The sequence below is a fragment of the Sapajus apella genome, unplaced genomic scaffold, assembly GCF_009761245.1.
Source record: "Sapajus apella isolate SASKATOON/1434 unplaced genomic scaffold, GSC_monkey_1.0 scaffold19, whole genome shotgun sequence".
Classification (NCBI taxonomy): Eukaryota; Metazoa; Chordata; class Mammalia; order Primates; family Cebidae; genus Sapajus; species Sapajus apella.
Genome location: NW_022436959.1, coordinates 19286766 through 19301583, shown reverse-complemented (window position 1 = coordinate 19301583; position 14818 = coordinate 19286766). Strand labels below are relative to the sequence as shown.

The 14818-nt window shown below is 36.6% G+C and overlaps 1 pseudogene across 1 annotated transcript; it reads right to left on the bottom strand.

The window, feature by feature from the left end:
* Positions 1–1843: 1843 nt before the first annotated feature.
* Positions 1844–3097, bottom strand: LOC116557548 (annotated as a pseudogene). Its single transcript, XR_004271570.1, has one exon. The product of XR_004271570.1 is annotated as a plasminogen activator inhibitor 1 RNA-binding protein pseudogene (transcript).
* Between the last annotated feature and the right edge of the window lie 11721 nt (positions 3098–14818).

Sequence of the window (14818 nt, the reverse complement as noted above, 5' to 3'; positions counted from 1 at the left end):
AATACCAAGGTTAGAGGTATAATATGGAAACATACAGTCCCAAACTGACACAACTAAACTTTCCTTACTGCGTTAGATTAGTCCCCATTCATTGAATCATCAAATTTTGCTGATTACTTTTGCAGTCATTAAAGACCACTTTTGTTTGTGATTTTCATCTATCTTTTTTTCCCAACAAGCTCACTTAGTTTTGTTGTTTAATAGATTTGATATGAACCACTATGCTAATGAAATAATCTTATGGGCACATTTTCCCCCCTTTCTTTATATGTAGTAGTCAGCCTCAAATCTGAAATTTCCTCTCTTTCTAGTTCTTCTAATAACTAATTATGGTCTCATATAATCTATTCTAAAATTGCCTAGTTAGGAGCATTGACACTCTTTTTTGAAGACTGACAGAATTACTGATTCTTCAACCGTAGCCCCTAAGAACACACTATAATGGAAAGAATGCTTTTCTGTATCAAGTACTTCAAAAACAAATTCCTTTTTGGACCACAATTTACATATTTTAATTGAAGAATCCATCTCTTTGCAATGTGCTACTTGTCATATAAATACTACTATTATTGTATTAGATATATGCATTGAAGATACACATATACATAATTAAGTTGAAACACACACACACACACACACACACACACACACACACAGTGATTCTTCCCTCACCAGTGAGACTAAAGCTTGGATAGATATGAGTATGTCCTTGATAACTTTAATCCACTTAGGTGCAAAAATCCAGCATTCTTGGGAAACGTTGGAAATTTAAGATTTGGCGAGTTGCCTGGTGTGCCTTCAAACAGGTATCCAATCTTATTCTAGCGATGATAATAGAGCAACATGGTAGCCTCAGTCAGAATATTTTGTGATTGACGATTTAAAGATTTATTCTTTTTACAGGTGGTTTTAGCCTATATTATAGTCCAGGCAGGAAAACAGATGGCACAATCAAAGATGTAAAAAGGGTTTCAGTGACAACTTATAGAGGTTTAGGCAAGGTTTTCAAAAGTCAACAAGCAATAAAGTGCCTAGAAACTGGGTACTTCTGCTACTCTTGCAGCAATAGGAGCAAGTCCTTAGTATCCCTAGGTCTTAAGAGTTGAGAAGTGAGGGCAATTAAACAAACCCTGTGAGAGACGTAGCTCTGGGAGCTTCAAGGTGAAGAGGCATGCAGTCACTACCAAGCTATGTCCCAGCAGACAGAGCTGGGAGTGGTGGTACTAAATAATGTGTGGCCTCTCTCTCTGACCCTCACACTGGCCAAACCGAATCAGGTGCCCAAAGGCAAGGAAGCCCAGGTGATGCAGTCTGCAGAGGTCAGCCATCTGGGCTGACTGAGAAGAGAATGAATGAAATATTCTCTTTAAGCTGCAAAATGTGACCCAATTACCATGAAACTGAAACTACATTGAAATTAAACTGAAAATGTGACCCGTTTACTGATCACTGATTATACAAAGCCACAAATGATGAAGGGCTGAGCATAAATGAACAGTTAAGGTTGGAATCCAAAATGAATTGACACATTTAATAATATGCTCAGTTAATACTGTGTTCATTTTTTTTTAAACTGGTACACACTGTTCACACCTATATTTCAAGTTTGGAAATCATATTTGCAAGCAGCAATACAAAAGTATTCATGAAGAATGCATAATCTCTGAAAATTATGAAAACATCCCTGCTACCAATACATTTCTAAATACAAAACTGACTACCATATTTGTTACTTCTGTGTAGCGAGAGTTCATTTTTAAAACAGATAAAATTCAGTCTTTAGGTGTGAATGGTATGAATGACAGTCTCTCTTTCTCTCTCTCTCTTTTTTTTTTTTTTTTTAAATTTCTTAGTCGTTTGGAATCCTTAAGCATGCAAAAGCTTTGAACAGAAGGGTTCACAAAGGAACCAGGGTTGTCTTATGGCATCCAGTTAAGCCAGAGTTGGGAATGCCTCTGGGTCATCCACATCAGGAGCAGAAGCACTTGACTTGTCTGTCCTGCCGCCACGGTTTGGGCGCCCACCACGCCCACGTCCACCTCGTCCTCCCCTGCCACCACGTCCTGGGCGGCCAAGATCTCCAAAATTGATCTCTAGCTGAGACGTTATATCATTTGCTGGCTTCCGGAAATGATGGTCCGTAACTGAATCTTCAGCATGAGCCTCTTCACTCTTTGATTCATAAAGAACAAATCCCTTCTTCCACTGCCCATCTGCACCTTCATTTGGTTTTCGGATATTAAATTCTACTTTTGCCCGGTCCTTATTTTGAATAGCCTTCCACTCACCCAAAGTCATCTGTTTTGGACCCTCCTCTTTTACCTCTTCAACTTCATTCTCCTTATTTTCAGTGTCTGCCTCTGGATGATGTTCTTCACCTTCAGGTGTTTCCTCAGTCACATTTGATTGATCCAAGTCAGTTAATTCGTCTTTGACAGTTCCCCAGTTGTGAGATCCGCTACCTCCACATTTGTCCTCGTGCTTCAGGCCACTGTGATGTGAAAAAGAAGATCTATCACTTCCACTATCCCTGTCAAATTCACGTTTGCCACGAGAATCAAATCCATCTCCTCGGCCCATTCCACGTCCACAGTCCCCAAGACCACCACGACCTCGAACAGGTCGGTCAATAATCGGTCTATCAACTGAAAATTCGCCCCCTTCACCCTTTTCTTCAAGTGGCTTTTCAAATCTTCGTTCACGAGGTGGTCGCCTTTCTGGTCTTCCATCAATTTATTTTCCCTTCACCCTGAAGTTGTTGATCAGGTCTTCTTCCAACTCGTCTTATTCTTTCTTTCTTAGGCGCCACGGGCGGCTGCGTCTCCTCTTTCTTTTCAACCACGTCAACGCTGGGGGGCAGGGAGTTCTTGCGGTTTTTCTGGGACTCTGCGCAGCTGCTTGTCTGCGCCGCGGCCTGAGCTGCGCTCTTGGCCCCAGGGCCCCCAACGCCGCCCCCGTCAACTTCTTTTTTCTTGTTCTCCGCTGCCTTCAACACCTCGAAGGGGTCCGATTCATCGTCAAATAACTGGTCGAATAGGTTGGTGACCATGCAGCCGAAGCCTTCCTGTAAGCGCCCTGGCATGATGGTGGCTCCGCGGCGCGTTCCTCCACGGATTGCAGCAGGCCGCGCCAAGCCAAGAGCCAATACTGTGTTCATTTTTTATCCATTCAGACATTTAGTTGTCTATTTAAGTGCTTTACTATAGAATGTGATTATATTCAAAGTATAACCTAATTTTTAATTTTTAAAAAGCTTTTTCCTTTGTTAGTATATCAGAGGGCCAGGATTAGAACCCAGGAATAATAGGACTGAAAGAAATATGCAGCATTTTATGTAATAAGTTTATGTGAGAATTGAGTTCTAATTGCATACCTGAACGATTTTATGTTGAGTAGCTTGAGAAAGAAAAAGAAGCAACTGGGCCCCTTAGGACAAACGAAAAAGAGGACTAGATAGATTTGGGTGAGCAGGAAAAAGGTGGACTCGACCAGCTGGAAATGCTGGTAGCAACTTACATATTTGTTTGTCCACATTGAGTCCCTGGAAACAATTCTATAGCTACAGCAGCAAGCTTATCTTGCTTAAAGTGACCAAATTAACAGAAATGTATTTACACTAGAATATAATCAATATCATATTGTTTTTATTTTGATGGATGTGAGTGAAAATGGGGGAAAAGTAAAGTTTTGGGTTTGGAAAATAAGCTGATTGATTAATCTCATGTGCCTTTTATGTAATTGTATCAGTTTGGGCTTAATTCTATACACTCCTGCCATCTTTTCTTAACTCATTCTGGAGGGCACAAAGGAAGGAACTGCGTAAGTGCCAGTGTGAAAGCCAAGCCATGGAATCCAACAGACTTGGAGTCTAATATTGGTTCACCATTTACCAGTTCTGTGAACTTAGGCAAGTTACTTGATCCCTGTAAGCCTCAGTTACCTCATGGTTTATTATTGTACATTTCTTATAAGGTTATTATTTTGGTTGATTGAGATAGTGCATATATAGAGAAACGTGATACTTATGAAAGCTCATTAAATGTTAGCTGCAGTGATGATGATGATCTCAATTCCAATGACCATGTCTGAGATGGTTCTGATTGATTGTTGTTTTTGCTAGGAGGAATATCCACTAAATTTTAGATTTGATAAAATGGCATTATTTGAGAATGTCACAAGTATGTATTATAAATGAAACTATTATTAAATTAGATTTAAGATAACATTTTAATATACACACCTATAAGTTAAGAAACATTCAATATGAGTTTAGTTTTGACCACAAATTCCTCCTAACCAGGGAACCCTGAAGAGCCAGGGATCTACATCTTAGTTAACTTGTTCAGTCCTCTTGGTCTAGTCTTTGTTCTTTTTCAATAAATATCTGTCTCACAGTATCTTTATTGGCTTTCTTGGCCTCATTCCCTTAAAATGCCTCTTTCTATGCTATTATTGATGTTGCAAGGTAGGTCTGGAATGCTTTTGCAAGTAATCAAGTTTACTGAATACGTGTATTACCAAGACTTGCTGACTTAGTGCTCAAGTCTTATGAGCTTCCTTTGTTTTGCTCATATTTCCGAACATTGCATCTTTTGCCTTCTGCATTCAATAAACTGTGCAGTAGAGCCTTGCGTTGCTACTTCAGTATAATTGGTTAGGAGCTGGGCCCCAAAGTCAGATTGTCTGTGCCTGAATTAGGGTACATTATTCATTCATTAGCTGTGAGATTTAACTAGTTAACATTATTCTTTCTTAATTTTTTCCTCCTCTTTTATGGTGACAATTATCAGTTCCTGAACTGCATGGTTGTAAAATTAAATGAGATAATCTATGTGCTAGCACCTCGCCTAGTGCCTTGTATATAGGAAAACCTTAATAAATATTAAAATAGTCTCAATACTACTTGAACTTCCTTCACATGAGAGGATTATACTTCTTTCCACTGAAGTTAAGCACTGCCAAATGATTTGCTTTGGCTAATGAGATATGAGCAGAGCTGATGTATGTAACTCTCAAGTGGAAACTTTTAGAGCCAATGCACCCATCCACCATAGCTTTGTTCCTTCTATTATGAGAATGCACTTTCAGGATAGCTATGTTCTATGTGCCTAGGCCCTGGAATAGAGATATTGTAGAGGAGAATGGTAGCTGACCTGCCTAGGACCAGTTTCATGAGCATAAAATAAACCTTTAAAGTGTGTGTGTGTGGAGTGGGGGTGTTTGTAATTTTGCATGACTTTTAAGAAGCAAATACATTCCTTATGCTATCAGAATTCATTGTCAGACTATTCCTTATTCACTGTCTTTCTATCTGTAGGTCTTTGTTTATGTTTACTTTTTAATGACAGAAATATCTGTAAAGACATGTTTTTACTTTCATAGTAAATTTGCCCACTGATCCAGTAAAAGACCTCTACGATGCCACCCTTAAGTCAACTCCATGGTACCCTCTATTCTGTTCCACCATTGTCTTATTTCTTGACACTCTGTTCAGAGTAACATGAATTATGTGAATTTAGCTATACAATCTTAGTATTTTATCTTTTAAAAATTGTCTGCCCACTGTGACAGTTTAAACGCTGTTTATTGGAGTCTTTAGCTTAGAAGAAATAAAGCTTATATATTTTAAACAAATTGACATTACCATGAATTATTTTTTTAAAGAAAATGACATAAAGAAAAATTTTTAATGCTTTCTTTCTTTTTTCTTTTCTTTTCTTTTTTTTTTTTTTGGGATGGAGTTTCACTCTTGTCACCCAGGCTGGAGTGCAATGGTGAGATCTTGGCCCACTGCAACCTCCACCTCCCAGGTTCAAGCGATTCTCCTGCCTCAGCCTCCCAAGTAGCTGGGATTACAGGCATGTGCCACCACACCCAGCTAATTTTTGTATTTTCAGTAAAGATGAGGTTTCACCATGTTGGCCAGGCTGGTTTTGAACACCTGACCTCAGGTGATCCACCTGTCTTGACTTTCCAAAGTGTTGGGATTACAGGCCTTAGCCACTGCACCCAGCCTACTTAATGCTTTCTAAATGTTCCTGAATTACATGAAAATAAAAACTGAGAATTTAGAAATAACTAGTAGAGCTTGTTACACAATAAAATCTAGAGATTAAAGTTTTAAAAATAAACTCTGAGAAAAATTTGTTTTCCAATTATATTTAACAGTATATGATTAAAGATTTTAATGATCAAAACTTTATAAAACAAACTTTTTTTTAAATTGCTCACAAAATTAATCTTTGTTTTTAAACTTGAATTTTCTTAAGTCTATTTTGTGGATATATATCCTGTCTTCTCAGCAGTTCCAAGGTGGTACAGATGAGACTGTACTCTTTAATAGGCAGTTACAATTATCCTTAGAAAAGGAAGGTTCTGGCTGGGCGAGGTGGCTCTCACTCCTGTAATCACAGCCCGCTGGGAGGCCGAGGTGGATGGATCGTAGTTAGGAGATTAAGACCATCCTGGCTAATACGGCGAAACCCCGTCTCTACTAAAAATACTAAAAAATTAGCCAGGCATGGTGGTGGGCGCCTGCAGTCCCAGCTACTTGGGAGAATCGCTTTAACCTGGAAGGCAGAGGTTGCAATGAGCTGAGATCACGCCACTGCACTCTAGCCTGGGTAATAGAGTGACTCTATCAAAAAAAAAAAAAAAGAAAGAAAGAAAGAAAGGAAAGAAAGAAAGAAAGAAGGAAAAAGAATCACAGGAAAAGAAGGTTTGTTCCAGTATTCTTAATGTCAGGAAATAACAACTCCAAAGTTAACAGCAGAAGGTTTAGAATGGGGGCAGCAGAAAAACAAGGTTATCATGTAAAACCATCTTTCATATTAATCACAACCATAATCAATATATTGAAACATCTTTGTTATGTAGTTGGAATTTTGGCTCAGTAGTTGGAAATAAGTTAGAGCATGGGAGGCATACTTTTTCAGTCTTTTTAAAATGTATTTTAAAAAGCACTTAGACAGAAAAGGTATAATGGACAGGGGTTACACTGGGATGAGGATGCTAACACAGAAGCTGTGTGATAAATCAAAGTGGGCTCTTGGTTCTGGAATAACTAATTTTGGACCGTTGTCTTGGGCAGGTCAGTTAGAATTTGTGGATCTCAGCTTCCTCATTTGTAAAACCTAGATGGGTTAGATATGGTCACTAAAATCAGGTAAATGAGCTTCTGAAACTCTGTGAAATTCTGTAACAAAGTACATCTTTAAAAATTTTGTTGAATAACAAAATTTTCCTATTACTGTCAATACAACATTTTTTAGGAAACTTAACTTTAAGGACTATGGAAGATATTATAGGCTGATTCACTCATCCATTCTAACTCTCTTTCCCTTATCTTTCTCTAGAATGGGGGCTGGAAAAATATATAATAAATATATAATTAAGAAACAGAATTCTCTTCCCCAGTCTTCCTTGCAGACAGCATTGATAATGTGTCACAGCTGTTGCCAGTGAGAGCTAGGCAGAAGTATGTTGAACTTCTGGGAAAGCCTTTTTCCTCATGCCATCAGAATTCATTGTCAGACTGTTACTTGTTCACTATCTTTCTATCTGTAGGTCATTGGGTGAGCAGGAAGTGGTTTCCTAATACATGTACAATCCCTTTTATATTTTCCTCTTGTCTTTTCTTCCTTTCTAGAAAATAGTTTGATGGCTGGACCTGCAATCACCATTTAATGAAGAAAAGTCCACAAAAATTACCAGCCTTGGCCTTCTATTTTTGAACCGCCAAATTAATATCAACAGCTTCCTGTCTTTAGACTTCTTATGTTAAAATTAAATAAATAAAACATTTTGCTTAAGCCACCATTTATATTTTTCATAGCTTAGCAAACCCTAACTCTTAAAAGGATGAAAAATGGATCCCTTCAAAAAAGCATCCTAAAAATTGTATATATATTTTTTCATATGGGAAATAAGATTATCCAGCTGGTTGAACATCCCATCTTCAAAAGGCACATGAACTTATATTTTAACATCATCAGGTAATATTATATTAGAGCTGAAATATAAACTAATGATTAGTTCAAATTTACTGAAAAATAGCCCATAAATGGCATGCATTTGTTCATATTCTTCCTCTAACTTAATTGGTATGAAATTTATTTATGTTTTTTTTATAAGGGCTTTAGTTCATCTACTAATATTACATGTATAAATGTAAGCAATGTCTTGCAATATAAGCTGATTATAGATTTGAGGTGCATGGATCACCTTAACATAAAGTATTTATGATAATAGATATGAAAAGGAATATTTTAAATTCACCCTGAAAGCACGCATGTATATTCAAGGGCTCTCATTTGTTTAGTAATTCAAAAACTTTGTTGAGGGCCTGCTAACATTCACATGATAATGATGCTTCATATTTGTACATGACTACTTGCAGTTCAGAGTATTTCATATATAAGCATTGGGTTGTGATTAAACTTCCCCATGACTTAGAATTTTTGCATAAGAAAGGAATTATTAAAAATAGGGGCAGCATATTCATTCAGTTCCCATTCAAAATTTAGCAAGAGAAAGAAATCCTTAATGGGTCACATTACAACTTCTATTACTGCACAGACCTTTCCTTTCAATGGGGAATTCCTGAACAGATGATGAGCAGTACAATATCCTTTGTTGCAGACCTAGAAATTGACAAAATTAATTGAGAAAAATAGTTACTTAAACCTCCAGAAAATGTATTTTCAGCAACCATAAGAAAACTTATTTTTAGGATGAAATGACTTCTATAAAGAAATGATCTCAGCAAAAACTGGAACTTTTATGAAGAAGGGTAATAACTTGCTCAAATATTTTTTGGATGACAAAATGAAAGCCACTTGATGGAAAATACTATGATGGGTACACCGACACTGGCCTTGGACATTGGGTAGTGATAGGTTTGGCTGTGTCCCCATCCAAATCTCATCTTAAATTGTAATAATCTCCACATGTCAAGGGTGGGGCCAGGTGGTGATAATTGAATCACAGAGGAAGTTTCTCCCATACTGTTCTTGTGGTAGTGAATAAGTCTTATGAAATCTGATGGTTTTTATAAAGATTTCCCCTTTAGCTTGGCTCTCATTCTCTCTTGTCTGCTGCCATGTAAGATGTCCCTTGCTCTTCCACTGTGATTGTGAGGCCTCCCAAGCCATGTGGAATTATGGGTCAATTAAACCTCTTTCCTTTATGTATTACACAGTCTTGGCAGTGTGAGACAGACTAATACAGGTAGCTTCCCGGTCAAGGGGACTCTGCCTGAGGCTGAATGTATCTTCCTGCCTTACAATTATAGGTACACATGCTGACTCAGTTTTAAATCTCACTACAGAACTCAAACTTCAGGTTCAACTTTCCAAAAATCCTATTTCTGGGAGGTGATATGCAAAGATTCTGCATACTTGCTCCAGTGTGGGAGTGCTGCCCTTTATTCTTAGGACTCACATAGCTCTTTGTTTTCACCCTTTCATATCTGGTAGTATTGAGGGAAAGAGCCAGGTTTGGTGGGACCTGAAGCTTATACACATCTCGGGCTCTTTTAAATAAAATAATACTAAATTATGAATACAGTTTTAGAAGGTACCTGTGCAAATGAGGGCTCCTGAAGCCTAAGCTTCATTAGCATCATGGTAAAATCCACCTCTGATGGTATATTCTTTTAATTAAGAAGGTACCTGTGCAAATGAGGGCTCCTGAAGCCTAAGCTTCATTAGCATCATGGTAAAATCCACCTCTGATGGTATATTCTTTTAATTAAATTTCTTTGTTCATTACTTCTAAATATTACACCTTTACTTTTTCAAGTAAATGAAAAGTAAATAATGTCATCCTAAAATTCATATTCAAAAAAATGATTACAGTTTCTGTCTCAGTGTTCTCCACACAGTGGGGTTCAATTAATTTTATTGACAGTGTTATAACAAAAGATGAATCTTCTTCCTTTTAAAGAACAATGTTAATTTTTAAATATAATGGGAAAACATTTTAAAACATACCTGTATCATAACCAAACACAAACAGTCCTAAAAGGCTGCACCCCAAAGGTGATCACAGATAAAAATTGAATCAAGTATAGCGTTTGGTGGTCTCATTTTAGGAACATAGGATTTTGCAATCAGACTAGATAGGCTAAGTAATGTTGTAATAGCAACAAACCCCCAAATCTCAGAGGTTTACTTCTGGGTCACATTTACATCCTCAGTGATTTGGAAAAGGTTCTGCTCATGTGACCTTTATTCTTGGAAAAGGGAGCAATTTCTTTTACATGGAAAACTGATGGTTTAGTGTCTGAGGACAAAGAGAAATGGAAAAACCAAGGGAAAGCTGTTAAAGACTGCTTGAAAGTGACACACATCACTTTTGCTAACATTTCATTGGCCAAAGTCAGATATAGTTAAGCCAGGTATCAGTGGAATGGGAAGTATGACCCCTTAGGGAGTACCACTGATATTTCAAATCATAGTAAAATGTACATGGTACTTCTTCCTCTAAAGAAAACTAGAAAACATCTACCATCACCATTATCACAAATGCCTCATTTATCTTCTCCTCCATGCCTAACATTTTTTTAAAATGAAAATTTAGCATGAGGCTTTTTTCCTACTAAGCAGAGAAGAGCAGAGAATAGTATCACCTTTCTTTTTAAATTAATTATTCTATTTTAATTGACAAATAAAATTGTGTATACTTACTGTGTATAAAATGGTGTTTTGAAATATGTATACATTCTAGAATAGCTAGATTGAGCTCATTAACATATGCATTACCTTACATACTTATTTTTTTGAGGTGAGAACATTTAAAATCTACTCTCATTAAGTTTCAGGAACATAATACATTGTTATTAACTACAGTTACTATGTTGTACAATAGATGTCTTGAATTTATTCCTCCTGTCTAATAGAAATCTTATATCCTATGACTAATATCTCCTTAACATCTACCCCAGACTTGTTCCTGGTAACCACCATTTTACTCTCTGCTTCTATGAGGTCAACTTCTTTTTATTTCACATATAAGTGAGATTGTGCTGTATTTGTGTTTCTGTGCCTGGCTTTTTTCACTTAACATAATGCCCTTCAGTTTCATCCACGTTGTTGAAAATGACAAGATTTCCTTTTTTTTTTTTTTTTAATTTTAAAGATGGGGTTTCACCATGATGGCCAGCCTGGTCTTGAACTCCTGACCTCAGGTGATCCACCCACCTTGGCCTCCCAAAGTGCTAGGATTATGGGCGTGAGCCACCGCGCCCAGCCTCAAGATTTCCTTTTAATTAAAGGCTGAAGAGTATTCCATTGAGTGTAGATACCAAATTTTCTTTATCCATTCATCTGCTGAGGGGCACCTAGCTTGATTCCATATCTTGGCAATTGTGAATAATGCTGCAGTAAACACGGGATTGCAGATATCTCTTCAACATATGGATTTCATTTCCTTTGGATATATGCTCAGTAGTGGGATTGCTGGATAATATGATAATTCTAATTTTAGTTTCTTGAGAAACTTCCATACTATTTTTCAGAATGGCTATACTAATTTATACCCAGCAATAGTGTACCAAGTTTCCCTCCACATCCTAACACTTGTTGACATCTTTTTGACAATATCCATTCTAAGAGGTATGCAGTCATATCTCATTGTGGATTTAACTTGTATTTCCCTAAAGATTAAAAATGTTGAGCATTTTTTCATATACTTGTTGGTCATTTGTATGTTTTTCTTTGAGAAATATCTGTTCAGATCTATTGTCTATTTTAAAAATTGTGTTGTTTTTATGCTATTGAACTATTTGAGTTTCTTATATTTGTTGGATATTACCCCTTTAATCAGATATATGGTTTGTAATATTTTCTCCCAAATTTTACATTGTCTTTTCACTCTGTTGATTGTCTTCTTGACTGTGCAGAAGGTTTTAATTTGATTTGATCGCATTTTGTTTACATTTGCTTTAGTTGCCTGTGATTTTGTGGTCCTAGGCAATAAATCATTACCCAGACCAATGTCATGGAGATTTTCCTCTATTTTTTTTTTTAATAGTTTTGCAGTTTCAAGTTTTATGCATGTCTTTAATCCATTATGAGTTGATTTTTGTTTATGGTGTCAGATAAGGGTCCAATTTTGTTCTTTTACATGTGGATATCCAATTTTCCCAACACCACTGACTGAAGAGACTATCTTCTTTTTTTTTTTTTTTTTTGCCTCCAGATTTTTTAATGATCGCTATTCTAACCGGTATCTTTTCTTTATATGTTACTGGCACCTTTGATGAAAGTCAATTGACTGTAAATACTTGGGTTTATTTCTAGGGTTTCTATTCTATTTCACTGGCTGATACGTCTGTTTTTGTGTAGATACTATGCTGTTTTGATTGTAATAGTTTAATAATAGATTTTGAAATCAGAGTGTGATGCCTCCAACTTTGTTCTTTTTATTCAAGATTGCTTTGTCTCTGGGGATTTTTGCGGTTCCATGTGAATTGCAGTTTTTTTTTCTAGTTTTATGAAAAATAACATTAGAATTTTGGCAGAGATTGCATTGAATCTGTAGATTGCATTGGGTAGTATGGACACTTTAACAATATTAATTCTTCAAATCCATGAACATACAGTATCTTTCCATTTATTTGTATCTTCTTCAGTTTCTTTCATCGATGTTTTATAGTTTTCAGTATACGATCTTTCATTTCCTTGGCTAAATTTATTCCTATGTATTTTGTTTTAGTAGCCATTGTAAATGATATAAAAAAATTTTTTTCTGAGACAGTTCATTGTTAGTGTACAGAAATGCTACTGACTTTCGTATGTTGACTGTTTCCTGCAACTTTACTGAATTCATTTATTAGTTCAAAGAAGTTTTTGGTGGAGACTTTAGGATTTTTTTTTTGAGACAGAGTTTCGCTCTTGTTACCCAGGCTGGAGTGCAATGGCGCGATCTCGGCTCACCGCAACCTCCGCCTCCTGGGTTCAGGCAATTCTCCTGCCTCAGCCTCCTGAGTAGCTGGGATTACAGGCACGTGCCACCATGCCCAGCTAATTTTTTGTAGTTTTTAGTAGAGACGGGGTTTCACCATGTTGACCAGGATGGTCTCGATCTCTTGACCTCGCGATCCCCCCGCCTCGGCCTCCCAAAGTGCTGGGATTACAGGCGTGAGCCACCGCGCCCGGCCTAGGATTTTTTATATATATGATCATGTCATCTGGAAACAGAGAAAACTTAACTCTTTTGTTTCAAATTTAGATTCCTTCTATTTCTTTCTCTTCCTTACTTGCTCTTCTAGTACTATGTTGAATAGAAGTGACAAGAGCAGGCATCCTCCTCTTGTTTCTGATCTTAGAAACAATGCTTTGAATATTTCAGCACTGAGTATGATGTTAGTTGTGGATTTGTCATATACGGCCTTTATTATGTTGAAGTATATTCCTTCTATACCTAATTTGGTGAGAGTTTTTATCATTAAAAGATGTTGAATTTCGTAAAATTTTTTCTCTCATCCATTGAGATAATTATATGGTTTTTGCCCTTCATTCTGTTAATGTGGTGGATCACATTTATAGATTTACATACATTGAATTATCGTTCCATTCTGGAGATGAATCTCACTTGATCATGGTGAACAATGCTTCTAACTTGCTGTTGAATTTGGTTTGCTAGTATTTTGTTCAGGACTTTTGAATTTATGCTCATTATGTTTATGGCCTATAATTTTCTTTTACTGTAGTGTTCTTATCTGGCTTTGGTAACAGAGTAATTCTGGCTTCATAAAATGAATTTGGAAATATTCCCTTTTCTTCAATTTTTTGGAAGCATTTGTATTAGTTTTTATTTAGATGTTTGGTAGAATTAAGGAGTGAAGCCCTCAAGTCCTGGGCTTTTCTTTAATGGGAGACTTTTTATTATTAAGTCTTCTTACTTGTTATTCGCCTGTTCAAATTTTCTATTTCTTCATGGTTCTGTCCTGTTAGGTTGTATGCGTCTTGAAATTTATTCATTTCTTCTAGGTTATCCAATTTGTTCATATATAATTATTCACAGTAGTCTCTGTATTTCTATAGTATCAGTTGTAGTGTCTTTCTTTAATTTTTTATTTTATCTATTTGAGTATTCTTTTTTCTTAGTCTAACTAAATGTCAGTTATGTTTATCTTTTAAAAAAAAATAAACTCTTTTGTTCATTGATCCTTCTTGTTTTTCTAAAATTTATTTCATTTATTTTTACTTTTATTATTTCCTTCACTATGCTCACTATGGGCTTAGTTCGTTCTTTTCCCCTTACCTCCTTGATTTGTTGTTTGAGATCTTTCTTATTTTTTGATGTAGGCATTTGTTGCTATAAAATTCCCATTTGACCCAGCAATCCCATTACTGTATATATACCCAAAGGATTATATATCATTCAATTTTAAAGACACATGCACACATATGTTTATTGTGGCACTGTTCACAACAGCAAAGACTTGGAGGCAACCCAAATGCACATCAATGAGACTGGATAAAGAAAATGTGGCACATATACACCATGGAAAACTGTACATCCATAAAAAATGATGAGTTCATGTCCTTTGCAGGGATATGGATGAAGCTGGAAACCATCATTCTCAGCAAACTGACACAAGAACAGAAAACCAAACACCGTATGTTCTCACTCATAAGTGAGTGTTGAACAATGAGAACACATGGACACAGGGAGGGGAACATCATACACTGGGTCCTGTCAGGGGGTGGGAGGCTATAGGAAGGATAGAAGGAGGGTGGTGGGCTAGGGGAGTGATAACATTAGGAGAAATACCTAATGTAGATGACGGGGTGATGGGTGCAGCAAACCA